The sequence below is a fragment of the Amblyomma mixtum genome, chromosome 9, assembly GCF_055824585.1.
Source record: "Amblyomma mixtum isolate Tamu chromosome 9, ASM5582458v1, whole genome shotgun sequence".
In the NCBI taxonomy this organism is placed as follows: Eukaryota; Metazoa; Arthropoda; class Arachnida; order Ixodida; family Ixodidae; genus Amblyomma; species Amblyomma mixtum.
This window is the reverse complement of record NC_143020.1, coordinates 99,528,610-99,546,695: the sequence shown is the minus strand read 5'-3', so window position 1 is coordinate 99,546,695 and position 18,086 is coordinate 99,528,610. Positions and strand designations below refer to the sequence as shown.

General features: G+C 49.1%; 1 protein-coding gene and 1 non-coding gene across 4 annotated transcripts in view; one reads left to right on the top strand and one right to left on the bottom strand.

Annotated features, from left to right (window-relative positions):
- LOC149330322 (triokinase/FMN cyclase-like) overlaps positions 1-11,389 on the bottom strand; it is a 35,505-nt gene extending 24,116 nt beyond the window's left edge. Inside the window, exon 1 of one of the 3 annotated variants that reach the window (XM_089560900.1) lies at positions 11,158-11,389. The gene's annotated coding sequence lies outside the window, so the exon portion shown is untranslated. The remainder of the gene's footprint in view (positions 1-11,157) is intronic. The other 2 variants (XM_089560899.1, XM_089560897.1) reach the window with 2 other exon arrangements.
- Positions 11,390-13,656: 2,267 nt separating this feature from the next.
- TRNAH-GUG (transfer RNA histidin (anticodon GUG)) lies at positions 13,657-13,728 on the top strand. Its single transcript has one exon. It is a non-coding gene; the product is annotated as a tRNA-His (tRNA).
- The last annotated feature ends 4,358 nt before the right edge of the window (positions 13,729-18,086 follow it).

Genomic DNA, 18,086 nt, shown 5'->3' with positions numbered 1-18,086 from the left:
GGCCAAGGGAGATTAATCGCTGCTACATGCTTCTAGAACTCTGCAATCGCCGCTGATATCAGTAGCTGTGAAGCGATTTGATTTGGCGAGCTGGTTTACTGCGTTATGCAGAGGGATTCTAGCGCAGGCGTAGCACGCTTTCGCTTATACCCTGTGCTACCCTGGGCCACTACACGGGCCACTACAATTTCGCCTTCATCGAAATTCGGCCGCCGCGGACGGGATCGAAACCGCGACTTTCGGGTCAGCAGCCGAGCGCCGTTACCACTCAGCCACCGCGGCGCGGGTTCTCAAAGAAGAGGTCTATGCAAGTATTTCGCGAGGTTGTCAGAGCCGTGGGAGGCGTTACGAGCGAAAGGAACGGGATGTTCTCCCAACTGAGTAGTAAGGAATTCCTGTTTGTCATTATATCTGCATTAAAGCCCCCACCCACCCTGGTAGGTGGCAGTTAATGGTTGATCGCGAGAGTTCGTTCACCGTTGTCAGCGCTAACGCATAAGGCTAGCCCACATCTCTCTCTCTCTCATCACCCTACGAACTTATAAGCACGATTTAGGCGTCCACTTACCCAGGGAGCCAGTTATGCGCACTTCCTTTGCTTAAAATGAAGGGAGTGTAAAAAGTTGTCAACGCCAACGCCAATGAACACAACAGAAGGCCTATGGCTTCAGCACCGCGTTTCTGGCTCAACGTTGTAAATATGCCATCGCATGCAGCGCACCTCTGTCACTACCGCCACGTAGCTTAAAGCACGATTGAGGTCTCTGTCTGTGTGAAAAACGTTATTATTCTTACACAATAGGGAGGAAGTTTGAGGTATCCCGGAAAGGGCCACCTCTCACGACCACTAGGTGCGCTCCTCTGTACAGGAACCCATTGGCGACCGCTGCGGCTCGGGCGCGCTCGAACAGGGCCTTCTGGCTCTCCAGGTCGGAGCAGCAGAGCAGGGCTGCTTCCCAGTCCTCCCGGGTGGGGATGGGTTTTGGGACGAGGTTCGGGGTTGACTGTCATGCCAATACCACGTGAAAGATGTCCGAAGACTTCTCCGCAAAGTACTGACACTTTCCTGTACATGCAGGATCAAAGTGCTTTAAAACTGCCGGGCACAGGAGTGCTTTCGTGTAAACACGCAGTAGCCAAATGGCAAGCTTCCTGGGAAAATGAAGGAAACAACAAGATGCATACTGTAAAGCCCATTTTAAAAGAATGGAAATCAAGCCGCCATAAAGAGCGTCTTATCGAAGTAATTTTATGTCGCTTACGCATAGGTCACACACACATCACCCATAGCTTCTTATTAACAAAAAAAAAAGACAAACCTGTGTGTGAAATGCGTGGTGAGGAGCTCACGGTAAATCACATTTTAATCTCTTGTTCGCATCTCGAAGAACTTAGAAAAAAAAATTTTACGGTATTTTACAATGAACACATTCCATTTCATCCCGCATTGCTTTTAAGCGAGCAAACACTTGTCGAGTTTTCTTTTGTTTGTAAGTTTCTAAAGAAAGCCAATGTTTTAAACCTATTATAATGCAACCTCTATACACTTAACATCATCTAACCTTGTGTTTGGCGCATGATAGCCATAGTTGCTTATGCGCCATACAACCCCATCTAACTAACTAACCGTCTTTGTAAGGCCCTTACAGAGCTTAGCATAAATTGCGTGGCCGGATTGGCATAATTCAGTAATTTGTCGTGTGCACGGTTCCAAGAGTGCAGTTATGCGCCTTCCTTCTGGTTCAGGTGTCCACCGAGATGTGTGAGACAGATAGTGCGCCATTTCCTTTCCTCAAAAACCAATTTACCCATTTCTGCCTTTTTCCAAGCTCCTGCTCCATTTGTTTCGCAGCTTAAAGCGCGACTAAGGTGTCCACTGCTGGTTACAACGGACAACGGCAACGCCGCGAAACGCAGAGGAGGAGGAGGAAAACCTTCATTGCGAAAGCAATACTAGTTGCATTTTCAGCCCGTCGCGTAGCGAGGCCGGTAGCTACCATATTAACATATTGGATTGGATTGGATTGAACTGGATTGAATTGAATTGGATTGGACTGGATTGGATTGTATAACCGATGCATCACCACAAGTCTAACCACAAGTACCACCACCAGCTACACTACCAGCTGAACCATGGCGTAGCTACGGATATTGCTTTCGCAATTACCGGGCTTAACCAAGCTAAGCCACAGCCATTTTTATTCTCTATTTACACTGAGAGGTCGATGGGGCGAGCCGGAAGGGCCCACCCCTTACAAACACTAGGAGGGATCCCTAGTCCGGGATCCCTGTAGCCTCCGCAGCGGCCCGGGCTCTAGCTACCAATGCCTGTTGGGCTTGCAGTTCGGAACAGCCGCAGAAACGGGCGCCAAAGAGCTGCGCTCTAAAATTTGGAGGACACCTAAGCTTCAACTTTGAAGGCTGGTTCACATGCAAGCGACTGAGCGATTGAGCGGCGCGTCGTAGCGAAAATTTACACCTTGTTCGAACCCCACCGCTCATCGCAGCGACGACTGAAAACAGGTTTTTCCGCCGCGGCGGCAGGATTCGCTAGCATTTTCGCTTGCATGTGAAACAGGCTTTAAGGCGCTCGTCTACTGAGCAGGGGTACCCGGGTTCGAACCCGACCCCAGCAGCCGCGTTTCGATGGAGGCGGAACGCAAGTGAGTGAAAAACATTTATTGCTCCAAAAATCAGGTTTTAGCGGTGGGCCGATGTCGTCATGTCTTCGGCCTCTTCACAAGGTCGGCGCCCCTATTCCAGGGCACCGCTGAGTCTTGCTGCTTCGCAGGCGTGCTGCACCAGTGCCCTTTGGGCCGTGAGCTCGCTGCTGGTCAGCAGGCCCTCCCACTGTTCCGCATTCGGGTCATTTAGCTTGTGAAATGCTCTGTTACGTTCGCATTCCCATGTGATGTGATATAGCGTGGGGGTTGCTCCGCACCACGGACATGTGTCCCTGTATTGTGCAGGGAACATCTTATGTAGTATGTATAAATTGTGGAAAGTCCCTGCTTGCAGTCTCCGCCAGCAGACCGCCTCGTGCTGTGTTAATGATGTGTGGGGTGGTGGGTATTTGAATCTCCGCCCTCTGTAGTAGTTTAATATTTCTGCATACGTTGGTTCCACCGTCATGGGGTCCTCCAGGGTTTCTGACTGCCCTGCTCGGCTCGTGATCTCGCGAACTAGGCTGTCTACCCTCGAGTTACCCTCTATCCCGGTGTGTGCCGGTATCCAGAAAATCCTGTGTCTTAAGGTCTCATTTGGAAGCTTTGCTTCGAGGAGGATGCTCAGCGCTTCCTTGCTTATTTTGCCCTGTATGTAGTTCCTGCATGCTGCTTTGGAGTCTGTTAGGATTATCAAAGACTTGTTCCTACGGTAACCTTCGGCCGCCGCTAGAGCTACGGCAGCTTCCTCCCCCTCCGTTACCGTACAGTTTCTTAATGTCGCGCTGCTAATTGGTTCCCCCATGTAATCTACCACTGCTGCCGCGACTCGGAACTTTCTGGTCCTGTGGTCCCATGGATAGAGGGCCGCGTCTGTGTATACTGTGTTTTCCATTGTGGCTAGGTTCCGCTTCACATAGTCTGCCCTGGCCTGCCTTCTAGCGGCATGGAGGTTGGGATCCATGTTTCTCGGCAGAGGGCTGATGTCCAGTGTCTGGCGGACCTCGTCTGGAATGCTAGCTGTTCTATCTACGATCCCTTCTACATTGTGCCCTAATATCTTTAGGAGCTTGCGGCCGGTGGCTGTCTGCTGGAGCCTGGCTATATTTGCACACTTAGCTGGGCTTCCGTTAGTTCTTCGAATGTGTTGTTTAGGCCCATTTGTAGCAGCTTTTCATTTGATGTGTTTCTTGGCAGGTGGAGTGCCGTCTTGTACGCCATTCTTAGCAGCGCCTCCGTCTGTTCTTTGTCTTTCTTGGTCATGCGGTGGTATGGCAACGAGTACGTGACTCTGCTGACTATCAGGCTTCTGACGAGCTTGATCGTGTCGCTTTCTTTCATCCCGCTTCTGTTCTGTGATACCCTCTTTATCATGCGGCTTATTTGTTCTGTTGACTTCTTGAGTAGGCTAATTGTGTAGGTACATCTCCTGCTTCCTTGGATCCACATGCCCAGGGTGCGTATCACATCCCTTTCTGGTATATTTTGGCTTTCTAACTTTACTGTCAGTTCCTCCTTGGTAAGGTTGGACCCTACCCTAAGAAGTTCCGACTTTTCCGTGGAGCAGGCTAGGCCCCTTTCCCTCACGTACTCTACTACACACGTTGCTGCTTCTTGCAGTCTCTCTTCCTTTTGTCCTAGCGAGCCTCGATTCACCCAGACCGTAATGTCGTCGGCGTACATCGCGTGCTTGATGCCATCGATCTTGCTGAGTCTTCTGGCCAGTCCGATCATTGCAATGTTGAAAAGCACTGGTGAGAGTACGGATCCTTGCGGCGTGCCCTTACGTGGGGTGGTAAAGGTGTCGCTTCGCAGGTCTCCCAATCCCACTGTCGCAGTGCGTTCTGACAGGAAGGATCTTACGTAGTCGTGGGTTCTTCTTCCGCAGTTGGCGTTGTTTAGGCCTTCCATAATGGCCTCGTGGCTAACATTGTCGAAGGCCCCTTTGATGTCCAGGGCCATGATAATGTTTTCGCCAGTTCTAGGTGCCGTGTCTATGATCTCTTCCTTGATCTGCAGCAGGACGTCTTGCGTCGACAGGTTCGCCCGGAAGCCGAACATGCTGTGCGGGTACTGTTCTTCGTCTTCCAGGTATTGTTGAATTCGCCTGGTGACGATTCTCTCGTACAATTTGCCAAGGCACGACGTGAGGGAAATGGGTCTCAGGTTCTTAATCTGAAGCTTCTTGCTGGGTTTGGGTATCATAACCACGACAGCGTGCTTCCACTCCTTCGGCACCACTCCCTCTGCCCACAGCGTGTTGAGGTACGCCGTGAGCTGGTCGATCGCCTCGTCGCTGAGGTTGCGGATCAAGGCGTTCTTGATTTTGTCTGCGCCGGCTGCTGTATTTCCTGCTGTCGCGCTTATCGCCGCCTGGACTTCCTTTCTTGTGATCGGCCTGTCCATTGCGGGATTGTCTGCTCCTTGGTACTCCCCGTTGTAGCCCTGGGGGTTGTCCTTGCCGTAGCATTTGATGCGGACTGCTTCTAGCAGTTCTTCGTCCGATCCTTCGTACTGGTAGGCCAATTTCTGAATTGCCTTGCCACTTTCTGCTTTTGTCTTGGTTGGGTCCATGAGGGCCTTGAGTATGCGCCACGTCTTTGCCGTGCTGAGCGTGCCGTTCAGTGAGCTGCTGAACTGCTGCCATCCCTGCCTGGCCAGTTGCGTGGCATACTCCTCTGCCTTCATCGTGATTTCCGCAATCTTCTTTTTGAGTTTTCTGTTTAGCTTTTGTTTTTTCCAGCGTTTGGTGAGCCCGCGTCTTGCCTCCCATAGCCCGAGTAGCCGCCTGTCCACCTCCGGTGCTTGTTCTGTTCTATCTATTTCGTTTGTATAGAGTTCTTGTTTGTATAGAGTTCTGCCGCGGCGGCAGGATTCGCTAGCATTTTCGCTTGCATGTGAAACAGGCTTTAAGGCGCTCGTCTACTGAGCCGGGGTACCCGGGTTCGAACCCGACCCCAGCAGCCGCGTTTCGATGGCGGCGGAACGCAAAAGGCGCCCTTGTGGGGTGCGATGTCAGTGCATTATAAAGAACCCCAGGTGACACTCACTACGGCACCACTTTCTTTCTTCTTTCGCTCTCACCTTCCTGCCTTCCCTTACGGCGCGGTTCAGGTGTCCACCGAGAAATGCGATACAGATACTGCCCCATTTCCTTTCCTAAAAAAAAACAGTTTACCTTGTCCGTTGGACAAATCGAAAATTGTTTTTTTTTTTTTGAGGAAAGGAAACGAAGCGGTAACAGTCTCCCATGTTTTGGTGGACACCCGAACCACGCATGATACGATTTTTTTTACGCAGCCCCTGATTATAAGTCGCCGATTTTCCCGATTACAGGGCGCCGGTTGAGACCTCTGCCGTGAGCAAGGCTTTAACTTAACTAGTAAGTTTATGCTGCGGGAAACGCTGAATCGTAGGACACTATCCGGAACATTCTGCGGCAACTGTTGGCATGGTGCGATTGTTTTTACGCAGCCCCCGATTATTTCCTACAGGCGGTGCCGACTACTACTACTACGGCTACTGCTGTTACACTACACGAGCTGTATACGCTTAGTATGGTTCGTTCCCTGTGAGGATGTTGCTCGCCTGTTAATAGTTGCAGGTCTTTTTAGTTTATGGCGCAGTCGATGCGCCGCGGTCGCTAGTGGCTTTCGACGCCGCGCTGTGTGGCCAATTCTCGGCCGTCTCCGACGGGAGCTCATTAGTTTTTTGTCCGAGGAACTCTTTTTCTTGGGTGAGGAAGAGTTTCTCCGACAATGGTCATGCCCATTTATTTCTGTTAATAATGGTCGTCTTGTCTTGGTTTTTAGGCCAAACTGGCGCTAAGGTCTGCTTTTCAATGTTTCAATGACTAATTATCGACTTTTCGCTCTTCTGTCAATCGGTATATGTGCATTCTTCATTTACATTGCCCATTCCTGTTAGTTACTTAGAAATGTTTACGGTACCTGTTTAATTGGCTCACCTTACATGCTTAATGTCATGTGTTTTTGTTAATGTGAATGTATCGTGTAACCTTGGCATGTGTACATATGTAAATAAATTTTTTCTAAACATGTGTGCTTAAGGCGTCATCAGTTGCCGCAATGTATTTTTGTTTTCGTAGAGGGGCGGATGTCCCGTATTGATCGAGAGTCCAAATATAAGTACTTTTCTTATGTGCAGGTCTTTTTAGTTTATGGCGCAGTCGATGCGCCGCGGTTGCTAGTGGCTTGGAGCTGATAATTTTTTTGTCGGAGGAACTCTTTTTCTTCGGTGAGGAAGAGTTTCTCCGGCAATGGTCATGCCCATTCATTCCTGTAAATAACGGTCGTCTTGTCCTGGTTCTTAGGCCAAACTGGCGCTAAGGTCTCCTTTTCAATGTTTTAATGTCAAATTATTGCCTTTTCGCTCTTCTGTCAATAGGTATATATGCTACCCTGTTTAACATCGCCCATTCCTGTTAGTTACTTAGAGATGTGTATGGTCCCTCTTTAATTGGCGCGCCTTACATGCATAATGTCATGTGCTCTTGTAAATGTGAATGTATCTGCTAACCCTGGCATGTGTACATATGTAAATAATTTTTTTTTCTAAACACTTCACACCCTTTGAGCCGATAGAAGTGCTCTGCGGCCGTGTAATATACCGACACATGATTTATTAGCGGTAGCCATGTGTCCTCCACAGTTGTGTGAAGTTATCAGCCACGATTTGATGAACGGGCAAGCAGCGTGCCGCTTTGCATACGTGTGAACGGGACTACAGAACGGGGGCGCTGAACTATTGGGAAGCAGTGTCGTAAGTCGGTGTAGCAGTCAGCGAATTCGACAAAGGCTAAAATATGTCACTGCCTCTTGGTGACGTCATGAAAAATATTCTCGCAACATTTGGCCTGTTCACTCTCGAAGCACAACGTCCACGTACAGCCTGTTTTCTTTAGTCTCAAACAGACGCTCTGCTCAGGGAGGGCATCTCGGAACAGACCGCGTACGTATAGATAAAGAGTAAGCAAACAAGGGAAGGGGAATGAGGGGCTCGTTATAAATATGACAGAAGCCAACAGCCACAGAAACCAAGGGGCACAGGGGATTTTTTTTAAATTTATTTATTTAGTTTGTGGTGTTGATCAATTTAGAATATTACGAAATATGTTATCGCTTAAAGATAATTGATTATAAAAGCAGAAGAAAAAACAACCACATGCCGCCGGTGGGATCCGAACCCACGACCTCCGAATTACGCGTCCGGTGCTCTACCTCTGAGCTACGGCGACGGCTGTCAATTCTTTTGCTTTCTTGAGAGTGTTCATCAGCGCCACCCACGTTCATAAGCGGCGGGCGTAGAACGTCCTGAGTTACAGCAGGTGTGACGTAGAACGTCATCGAACGGAGAGGGTGGAAGCTGCGTGAGAACCTTCTTATGCTTCCTATGGCGTCAAGGCTGCCAGAATCGAGGCCCTCGCTAAGCAATTAAGCGAACAAGGGAAGGGGAATGAGGGGCTCGTTATAAATATGACAGAAGCCAACAGCCACAGAAACCAAGGGGCACAGGGGATTTTTTTAAAATTTATTTATTTAGTTTGTGGTGTTGATCAATTTAGATAATTGATTAGAAAAGCAGAAGAAAAAACAACCACATGCCGCCGGTGGGATCCGAACCCACGACCTCCGAATTACGCGTCCGGTGCTCTACCTCTGAGCTACGGCGACGGCTGTCAATTCTTCTGCTTTCTTGAGTGTTCATCAGCGCCACCCACGTTCATAAGCGGCGGGCGTAGAACGTCCTGAGTTACCGCAGGTGTGACGTAGAACGTCATCGAACGGAGAGGGTGGAAGCTGCGTGAGAACCTTCTTATGCTTCCTATGGCGTCAAGGCTGCCAGAATCGAGGCCCTCGCTAAGCAATTAAGCAAACAAGGGAAGGGGAATGAGGGGCTCGTTATAAATATGACAGAAGCCAACAGCCACAGAAACCAAGGAGCATAGGGGATTTTTTTTTAAAATTATTTATTTAGTTTGTGGTGTTGATCAATTTAGAATATTACGGAATATGTTATCGCTTAAAGATAATTGATTAGAAAAGCAGAAGAAAAAACAACCACATGCCGCCGGTGGGATCCGAACCCACGACCTCCGGAGTACTTGAATGAGCAGATAAAGGGTCAGCCGGACTGTAGATCTTAGGGGCGCATATACGTGCACAGAGTCGCTGAGGCTAGCGCCGGTAGAAGAACAGCGAGATAATTAGGGTTTGGTTTGGATTATGGGGTTTAACGTCCCAAAGCGACTAAGGCTATGAGAGACGCCATAGTGGAGGGCTCCGGAAATTTCGACCACCTGGGGTTCTTTAACGCGCACTGACATCGCGCAGTACACGAGCCTCTAGAATTTCTCCTCCAAAGAAATTCGACCGCCGCGGCCGGGATCGAACCCGCGTCTAGAGGCCCGTGTACTATACGATAAGATATTGCATGGGATAGCATTTGTGTACGATAAGATATTGCATGGGATAGCATTTGAGGCGGTGTTGAGCATGACCAGTTCTACATATGAGGGGATTAACGCATTAAGCTATCGCGCACGTGAGCTTAAGTTGCCCCTGCAATTTTTTTTTCTCCCGGCGTGCGTTATTCTTATTTTCATTTCCACAGCTCGCTACGCTAACCGTAACAGTGTACAGTGCGGAAAAAAAGGTAATCCATCCACTGGAGGAAACTTCGGTGCAAGAAAGGCTCCTGAGCATAAGCTCCGCTACCATAAAATGCCTAAAGCGTGGCCCGCATGGAGCGTTTTTCCGGGCGATTCGTCGGCGTCGACGGCACCGGAGCGTTTTTTTGCCGCCGGAGAGGACGTTTTTGCCAAATCGTCGGGTTCTGTCGAAACAGATAAAAACGTCGACGCCGCGCCGACGCCAGGAGAGGGCAGCGACAGAGGGCCAATGAGAGCCGGAACGGGCGTCACGTGACTCTGGGCGGAGCCACGCCGGTCGAGAGAGACGCGCTTGCGAGCTCTCTCTGGCACTGTAGCTTGACCACCAAAACTGCGTCGTGCTTCCCGGAAAGCATAGTTATTATCCGGAAACACGGGCGTTTGACACACCGAGGGTACCGAGTTCTAGTTCACTATAGTACCGAGGCTTGGGCTTCGGGTTTCTCGGCCGAAACGGCCGAGCAGCGTGTTGTCTCTCGGAGGAGTCGCTTTTAGCTGGCCGCGCCGTCCATCAGGGGCACGCGTAAACGGTAGCGCCATCTAGTGACAAGACGCCAAAGCACATAAACGCTGTGTTGAAGAATTTTTTTATCCGTAATTGCTGATAACTACGATGGGTGCATTGCGAGCCTTTTTTCGTTCCAAGTAGAAAAACTGCTAATAGATGAAAATGTAGCAAGTGAATAAAAGCTAGACAACTGCTTCACCAGGTGTCGTTCTTGCGAGGTAAACACAGTTAGGCCTAAGAGCTTGAAAATCGCGAAATTATCTGAAAAACAAAGGCTAGTTATCGCTTATACCTCTACGCGTGGGCGAGCTGTGCGAAGTAAAAGCGAACCGCTACCATCTGAGCGAGCTATCACGTCGAAGAATCCAGCGGTGACATGTATTTATTCCGAAGTGGGCGAGCAGGGCGCAACCATCTTGTCAACGTCGCCCGTAGCGCGCGCCGCTCGGCTGCTGACCATGCGGGAGTGAATTCGTCGACGCCGGCGCGGGCGTTGGGCGCGCGACGCGATTTCGCGGGTAAAAAACGCTCCATGCGGGCCAGGCTTAACTGTGTAAAGCCGGAAACAAGGTGGCGGCCGCTTCGAAGCGCTAATGCTGCAAGCTGGTGAAGAGATATTCCAGGCGCCTCTGGCACTAATCACCAATTTTTTTCCCTCTAACATAAAGCTTGAAGTGAACAAACGGTTCCTCATCCGTTCAAAAGTGAAGAAAAGGAATTGTAGTATTTATTCCTTTTGTAATATAACACTGTTTCTGTCCCTCTTAATAGCCTTTTGAACTGCGCAAGGTAGTATAAACAAACAAATAGAATGAAGAGGCAAACTTGACTATAAAGCACCGTTATTTGCATGATTTTCCTTTGCTGTCCAACACCAACGGCGTAATGTGCAAAAAGTAGGTCGGATCTTTCAAGCGAGGCAGTTAATAGCACCGATCCGATCCGAAACTGACACCGATCCCGTATGAACACGCTCATCGTTTGAACGCCTTTACCACGTCCCTCTTCCTCAATAAGAAAAAAAAAAGAAGCAGCTTTTGGGCACGCAGTTCGTCTGAGGCGCCCTCTCGTGTTGTCATGCGTCGCACACTGCGCATACAGCGCAACAGACGCACTCGTTTTTCTAGCCTCCGTTCGCGCTGCACACTTTCAAGGTTGCGGGACGGCAGTTACACTGCCACGAACCGATTGCCTGTCTCGTATTTTTTTTTTGGTAGTCCTAACATCATTCGCGTCACGTCACTCGCAGAGTTCTGATAGCCAACATGGAAATCAAGGCTTGAAATGGAACTCACACGTTTGTCTGTTTACGGCGGCAGCGACGTGTTATCCTAGGCACGTACGACAGTCCCCGGCGCGCTGAGACGGGACGGGCACGCAGAGTGCTGCCGCGCCGACCGAGTTATCTGAACAAGTCACGTGACGCTCAGCAGCAAGGTCGCGCAAACCGAGGAGCGTACGAGCACTGCCGCCAGCCACGCTGCTTCCTCTACATCTCCTCCCGTAGCACGTTGCCTCCGTTGTCAGCTGTCGGAGTGGACTCCGTGATCCGGTGTACAGCTTGCGACGCATTCGTTCAGATGGCTCTGCGATCGGTCGGTCGTTGGAGGTCAGGCGCTTGCCTTTCATCTCAAGCGTGGCCCGCATGGAGCGTTTTTCCGGGCGATTCGTCGGCGTCGACGGCACCGGAGCGTTTTTTTGCCGCCGGAGAGGACGTTTTTGCCAAATCGTCGGGTTCTGTCGAAACAGATAAAAACGTCGACGCCGCGCCGACGCCAGGAGAGGGCAGCGACAGAGGGCCAATGAGAGCCGGAACGGGCGTCACGTGACTCTGGGCGGAGCCACGCCGGTCGAGAGAGACGCGCTTGCGAGCTCTCTCTGGCACTGTAGCTTGACCACCAAAACTGCGTCGTGCTTCCCGGAAAGCATAGTTATTATCCGGAAACACGGGCGTTTGACACACCGAGGGTACCGAGTTCTAGTTCACTATAGTACCGAGGCTTGGGCTTCGGGTTTCTCGGCCGAAACGGCCGAGCAGCGTGTTGTCTCTCGGAGGAGTCGCTTTTAGCTGGCCGCGCCGTCCATCAGGGGCACGCGTAAACGGTAGCGCCATCTAGTGACAAGACGCCAAAGCACATAAACGCTGTGTTGAAGAATTTTTTTATCCGTAATTGCTGATAACTACGATGGGTGCATTGCGAGCCTTTTTTCGTTCCAAGTAGAAAAACTGCTAATAGATGAAAATGTAGCAAGTGAATAAAAGCTAGACAACTGCTTCACCAGGTGTCGTTCTTGCGAGGTGTTGCGAGGTAAACACAGTTAGGCCTAAGAGCTTGAAAATCGCGAAATTATCTGAAAAACAAAGGCTAGTTATCGCTTATACCTCTACTCGTGGGCGAGCTGTGCGAAGTAAAAGCGAACCGCTACCATCTGAGCGAGCTATCACGTCGAAGAATCCAGCGGTGACATGTATTTATTCCGAAGTGGGCGAGCAGGGCGCAACCATCTTGTCAACGTCGCCCGTAGCGCGCGCCGCTCGGCTGCTGACCATGCGGGAGTGAATTCGTCGACGCCGGCGCGGGCGTTGGGCGCGCGACGCGATTTCGTGGGTAAAAAACGCTCCATGCGGGCCAGGCTTCAGATCAACGGTGTTGTAACGGCGCGGTTAGTCCCAAGCTGGTACCGCCAGCGATGACTAGGGTTTAATCTCCAGGGAGCATTTAGAGCCGTGCCTACCTTACGTTGCGACCTTGTGGCGACTATAAACTCCGAGTAGGAAGAAACTTGTGGTGGCAGGCTTTCGAGAAGACAAAGGTTGGCGGAAACGAGTTTAAGCGAGACACGTGGAATGCTCTTTGTTCAACCATTGTGATGTCGACCATGGTATGGATGCGCATGACTAGAGTTGCCACAACGTGGTCCTGAGTTGGATACCTATGTGTGCCACATGTGCTGCAAGAATGGGAAGGGTACGACGTTCCTGCATAATTAAAGATGATGTCGAATGGTTACGGTCGTGACCGGAGAAGTCGGTCGCCTTGATATGCCGGAAGCTACAGCAGCGCCACTGCCACACAGTCAGTCCTAAAGAGGATTATATTATAACAGGTACCTTCGGGTGACATTTCTCCATTCGTTATGTTTGGTGTATCATGTTATATTTCGACGCAGCTTAATTCGTGTGCTCTCGAAAGAGCCTGTTCTCTCCTGGGCCATTCTATCTTCCTACTCCTCCGCCACAACCGTTCACATTCTCACAGACTCTGAGAGAGTTTGTCGGCCTTGTGATAGACCAAGGTAAAATGTAGTGACATCTGTTGGGAGAGAAATGAAACGGAAAACGTCGACCAGGCAATCAGCCGTGTGCAGGATCCTGTACGCGCCGATAATGAGCACGTGTGCATCGGTGAAACCGAATACTGGGAAAAACAGTTTGAAACAACACTGCAGTGACGTCAATAAGCAGCATGTAGCGATAGATTCGCTTGCGGTACAACGGTCTCCTTGATGGCATCGACTGGGGAAAGGGAATTCATGCGCCACAGATCCCACTACGTGCGAAGCACACACAGGTATCATTACGGTAACGCTTCCATTCTTAATAAGGCTCCCGTAGCGGATGCGAAACGTCTTTTAAGAATGATTATTAACAACAGTTCGGTGTTTTGTTTTTTTTTTTCCTTGCCACGACTGTCCCCAACCAGACGCGATTCCGCCAAGCTTGATTTCTGTCATAATCCGTTTGCCTTCCTTGACACTCACTCTTTCCCCGCACAGTCTGTCCCTCCCGGGCAGCCGTGATCGTATAGTGGTTAGTACCTTGCGTTGTGGCCGCAATAACCCAGGTTCGAATCCTGGTCACGGCATTTTTTTTTTTTTTCTAATACTCCGACGCTAGAAACTCATGCCGTACCACATCGACATCTTACTTCTCCACGCTTCTTCCGAACCGGTTTGTCTGCCTTGGTGCCGTTCTTCCAAGGCGCTGCTCGCAGACAGTCGTGATCACATACTGTAAACGACTTAATTTTCGCGAGGACCCAATTTTTAACCTCCACTCCTCGCGCACAGCTGCCGATAGCGGCTGACAATACGATTTTGCCTGCGATTGGTTGCCTTTGAGGACTGCCTGAAGTTCTTTCCTCACGTCCTACTCGGTTTGACTTCGTTAAAACCCTGCCATTTTTTGTTTACTGTGTTCATTTGGCCGTACAACTGGGAATGAACCAGAATATATTAATTGATTAATAATTAACTATTTGAGACAGAGATGGTAATAGCGCCACAGCAAGACGTACACAAGAAAGACTGACACAGGACATGCGCTAACTTCATCTGAGTTTCTTTACTGCAAAGCCAGCAAATATATGGAAAATTTAAGGCATGCCCGAAAAAACCGGTACAACAAGGCATCAACAAAACCGTTCAAGATATGATATCTCAGTCTTGAAAAGGCGGACCGAAGCATCACTTACACAATCTAAACCCCTATTTTTAATGTAGAATGCTTCCAAAACCTCCCGTTTTTTCGCGCATGCGTTAAATTTTCTATATATTTGCTGGCTTTGCAGTAAATAAACTCAGGTGAAGTTAGCGCATGTCCTGTGTCAGTCTTGCTTGTACGTCTTGCTGTGGCGCTATTGCCATTTCTGTCTCAAATAATGCACCATCTAGCCCAAATTGACGTTCTTCTAAAATAATTAACTAGATCAATGATTAACAGTTAAGTAATCTATTTATTAATTAGTTGATTCATCATGTTTCAAATGTCCAAATCACCGATACTCAGCTATGGGTCAGAAACGGGGAGTCTAGCGAAGCTAAGGAAAGAAAAATGATAGGAGTAACGCTATAAGAGCTCGGAAGTGAGTGGAATGGGTAAAGGCACAAACGAGGGTTAATGACATTCGAGTCGAAATCAAGAGGAAGAAGTTGGCTTGGCCAGCGTATATAATGCGAAGGCAAGATAACCGCTAGTCCTTAAGGTTTACGGAGTGGATTCCAAGAGAAGGAAAGCGTAGCAGGGGGCGGCAGAAAGTTAGGTAGGCGGATGGGATTAAGAAGTTTGCGGGGTTACGGTGACCGCAGCTGGCAAAGGACAGGGTTAATTGGAGAGACATGAGAGAGGCCTTTGCCCTGCAGTGGGCGTAGTCAGGCTGGTGATGATGATGATGACCCATTGCAAGGAAATTAACCACGGATTAAGCGGATTAACCATGACGTCACGACATCTGATCGACACATTTGGCTAGGGTCTCCGTTGAGGGGCACTCGCCGCATCGTTTTGGAAGTTTTTCTGCGAAACGTCCCATTTTTGTGATTAAAAATTAAAAATAACCCGCACTCACGCTAACTGAGCGTACGTGTTAGAATATGATTAACGAGTGATTCGTAATAACTCATACAGCGCCACTACTTCAATCGCCTAGGCACAGCAATTCAGAGCTGTCATCATGAAGCGAACAGCGCAATGTGAGACACATTCGGTAAGACGAAGGATGAGGAGAAAAGCTGGAGGGAACACTTAAGTTCCGCCTTAATGGTATGACACGATAGAGTTGATGGGTTAATCCCCATAAATGCGGAATTCGTCCTTCTCTACTTTACATTCATAGATCCCTGGGAGTCCTCGTACCACTCCTGGCGCAGTGGTGCAGCGGTCAAGCGATGCGCCACTGCCCTGCGATGGCCGGTGCTGCCACCTGTGGGGATTGTGCGACCCAGGTTGCTCCTCCCGAGCAACCTCTCGTCACCAGTCATTCCTGCACGCGATGAGCAGTGTGCTCGCACTCCATTGGGCAGGTTGTGATGACGTCACTAGGTCACGTGAGCTAGGTGGCCAACCTGCCCCCTAGGTTGCTCGTATGGAGATTTTTCGCGGTTTTTTCCCCTCCTGGACAAAGACGCCGGCTTTTTTGAACAGTATTTCATCCTGCTGTCTGTGTCTCAGATTGCTTTCTTCTTTTCACGACGCTTCATACCAAACTATCGCGCCAAAACGTCTTAACGCGGACTTGTGACGAGGAATACTTCTTCTTTATGGTCGTCAAAATGCTGCTTCGATCAAGTTCATAGCATTGTCGGCAATTATATTTGAAATAGTCTTTCGGTTTTAAGCTCTCCAATAACCTTTGAAATCTCTGTAATGGGGTTGAAAGCGTTTGATTATGTGGCCTCCGTGGCAGTGTAAGAATTTGGCTTCAATTGAGCTACAACAGCAGCAGCAACAAGAACAACAACAACAACAATAATAATAATAATAATAATAATAAACGAGCACACCAAAGCCACAAGTGGGCTTGTAGAGTGTCGCCCTCTAACAGGGACAATAATCCAAGTATACAATATACCTAATAGAGAACGGACTATAACAAAAGAGAATATACGACTACGCAAAGGTCCCCTAAAACTAGTCCACTAAAATAATAAATCGGACGATTACATATACACAGTGTAGAAAATACAAATACTTCGCGAAGGAAAGAAAGAAAAAAAATATATATGCAGGAAGAAGCTCTTCCGGTTACAATTTTTATAGCGATAACAGTGCATTTCTTAGCTCAGTGCTAGAAGGTCACCCCTCTGCAGCAACGTATACACGTGGTGCAGCAGTGCTTTGTCAGTAAGTATACACACACTGAAAGCGCACAACTGATTATTATTTTTTTAACCTCGTTACCCTATCCTTCCAAGACAAGCCTGCTAGATAGCGCCTTCACGGCATCTCAAGTGCGGGCCTTTGAAGCTTGAAGAATTTCGCCGACCGTTGCTGCAGTATTCTTTCTAAGTAGGAAAACTGCTGCGCCACTATTGTAGTACGGTCGAACCACGCTATAGCAAAGCTGGATTCCAAGAGAAGGCAAACGTAGCAGGGGGCGGCAGTAAGTCAGGTGGGCGGATGAGGTTAAGAAGTTCGCGAAGATACGATGGCCGCAGCTGGCAAAGTAGAGGGTTAATACATGGGAGAGGGCTTCGCCCTGCAGTGGGCATAGTCAGGAGGATGATGATGATAGCAAAGTGGAAGGCGCCTGGCGTATACTTCGTCATAGCCGTAGCTTCGTGCTGGCTGAGCTTCGAAGGAGATTCATCATTACTTTGTTATACCCATTATTTCGTTATAATGAGGCTCGACTCTATATAGCTTGCGGCAGCTGCTCAATCAAGCTGGTTCTGGCACTCTGGAGTCATTCTCTCAAAAGAAGTTTCGGTATAGTACACTGATCTGCTTGTCTGTCAGCCTTCTACTCATCTTTGGTGTTATCAGCTTTCGACGCCATACTCACGATTACCACAGCTCCAAAGAATAGATTCTGGGACAGATTGCAGCCGGATAAGATCCGCAAAACGCCAATAGGGACCGAACGGATGACCTCACGCTCGCCGGACACTTATCGCACATCGCTCGCTCCTTTTGTCACTGCACGCTCCGTCAAACGTTGCGCCTAGACTTTAAACGAAGCCTCACGATGGTGATGCATCCCCTTTGCCAAAAGTACCCGAGAAGCAGGTATTTTGCTCCTCAACCCTATAACTGAGTCTTTACGGCACCCACAAAGACCGAAAGGTGTCAGAACATGAGAACAAGGGTTCACCCTACTCTACACATATCCAGTGCTTAAGGGCTGCTTTAAGTGTTTCTCTACTCGCGGCTGAATAACAAACCACCGTTGCTCGGTTTCTTTTTGGCGAAGACAGAACGTGAAATGCAATTTTTTTTTTTTTTAACACGACAGCATAAGGAGTGTCGTGAACGCTAAAACTGCCCGGCGTCGGCGGAAGTCCTGTGTCGCCTTAACCTGCCTACCATGGCAGGTGGTGTTTAGAGGGATTTCTCTCTCTCCACCTGCCACGGTTGGAAGGTGGAGAGAGGAAAATCTCCCTGTCCACTTGTAGGGGTTAGCATAAATACGCCGGACTAACAATGACTCACCAAAAGCGAAAATGACTAAGAATGACTCGGCCAAAATAAATAAACGAAGCGATTACGAATAGAAATGGAATGGAAATAGAACTAGGACCGGAATTGAATCGAAACAGAAATATAACCGCGAGTGCCAGAAAAAGTAATGTTTCATTTATTCCTCACCAATTCAGTTGATCACCCCAATTTTTGTTTTTTTGAAAACTCGTGGCCAGGATTGGGCCATGTGAGCCCTTACGTGAGAGTACACGGTATCTTAACTCCCAAGTGTTCTTGCTATCTCATATTTGTGCTCATGAGCCA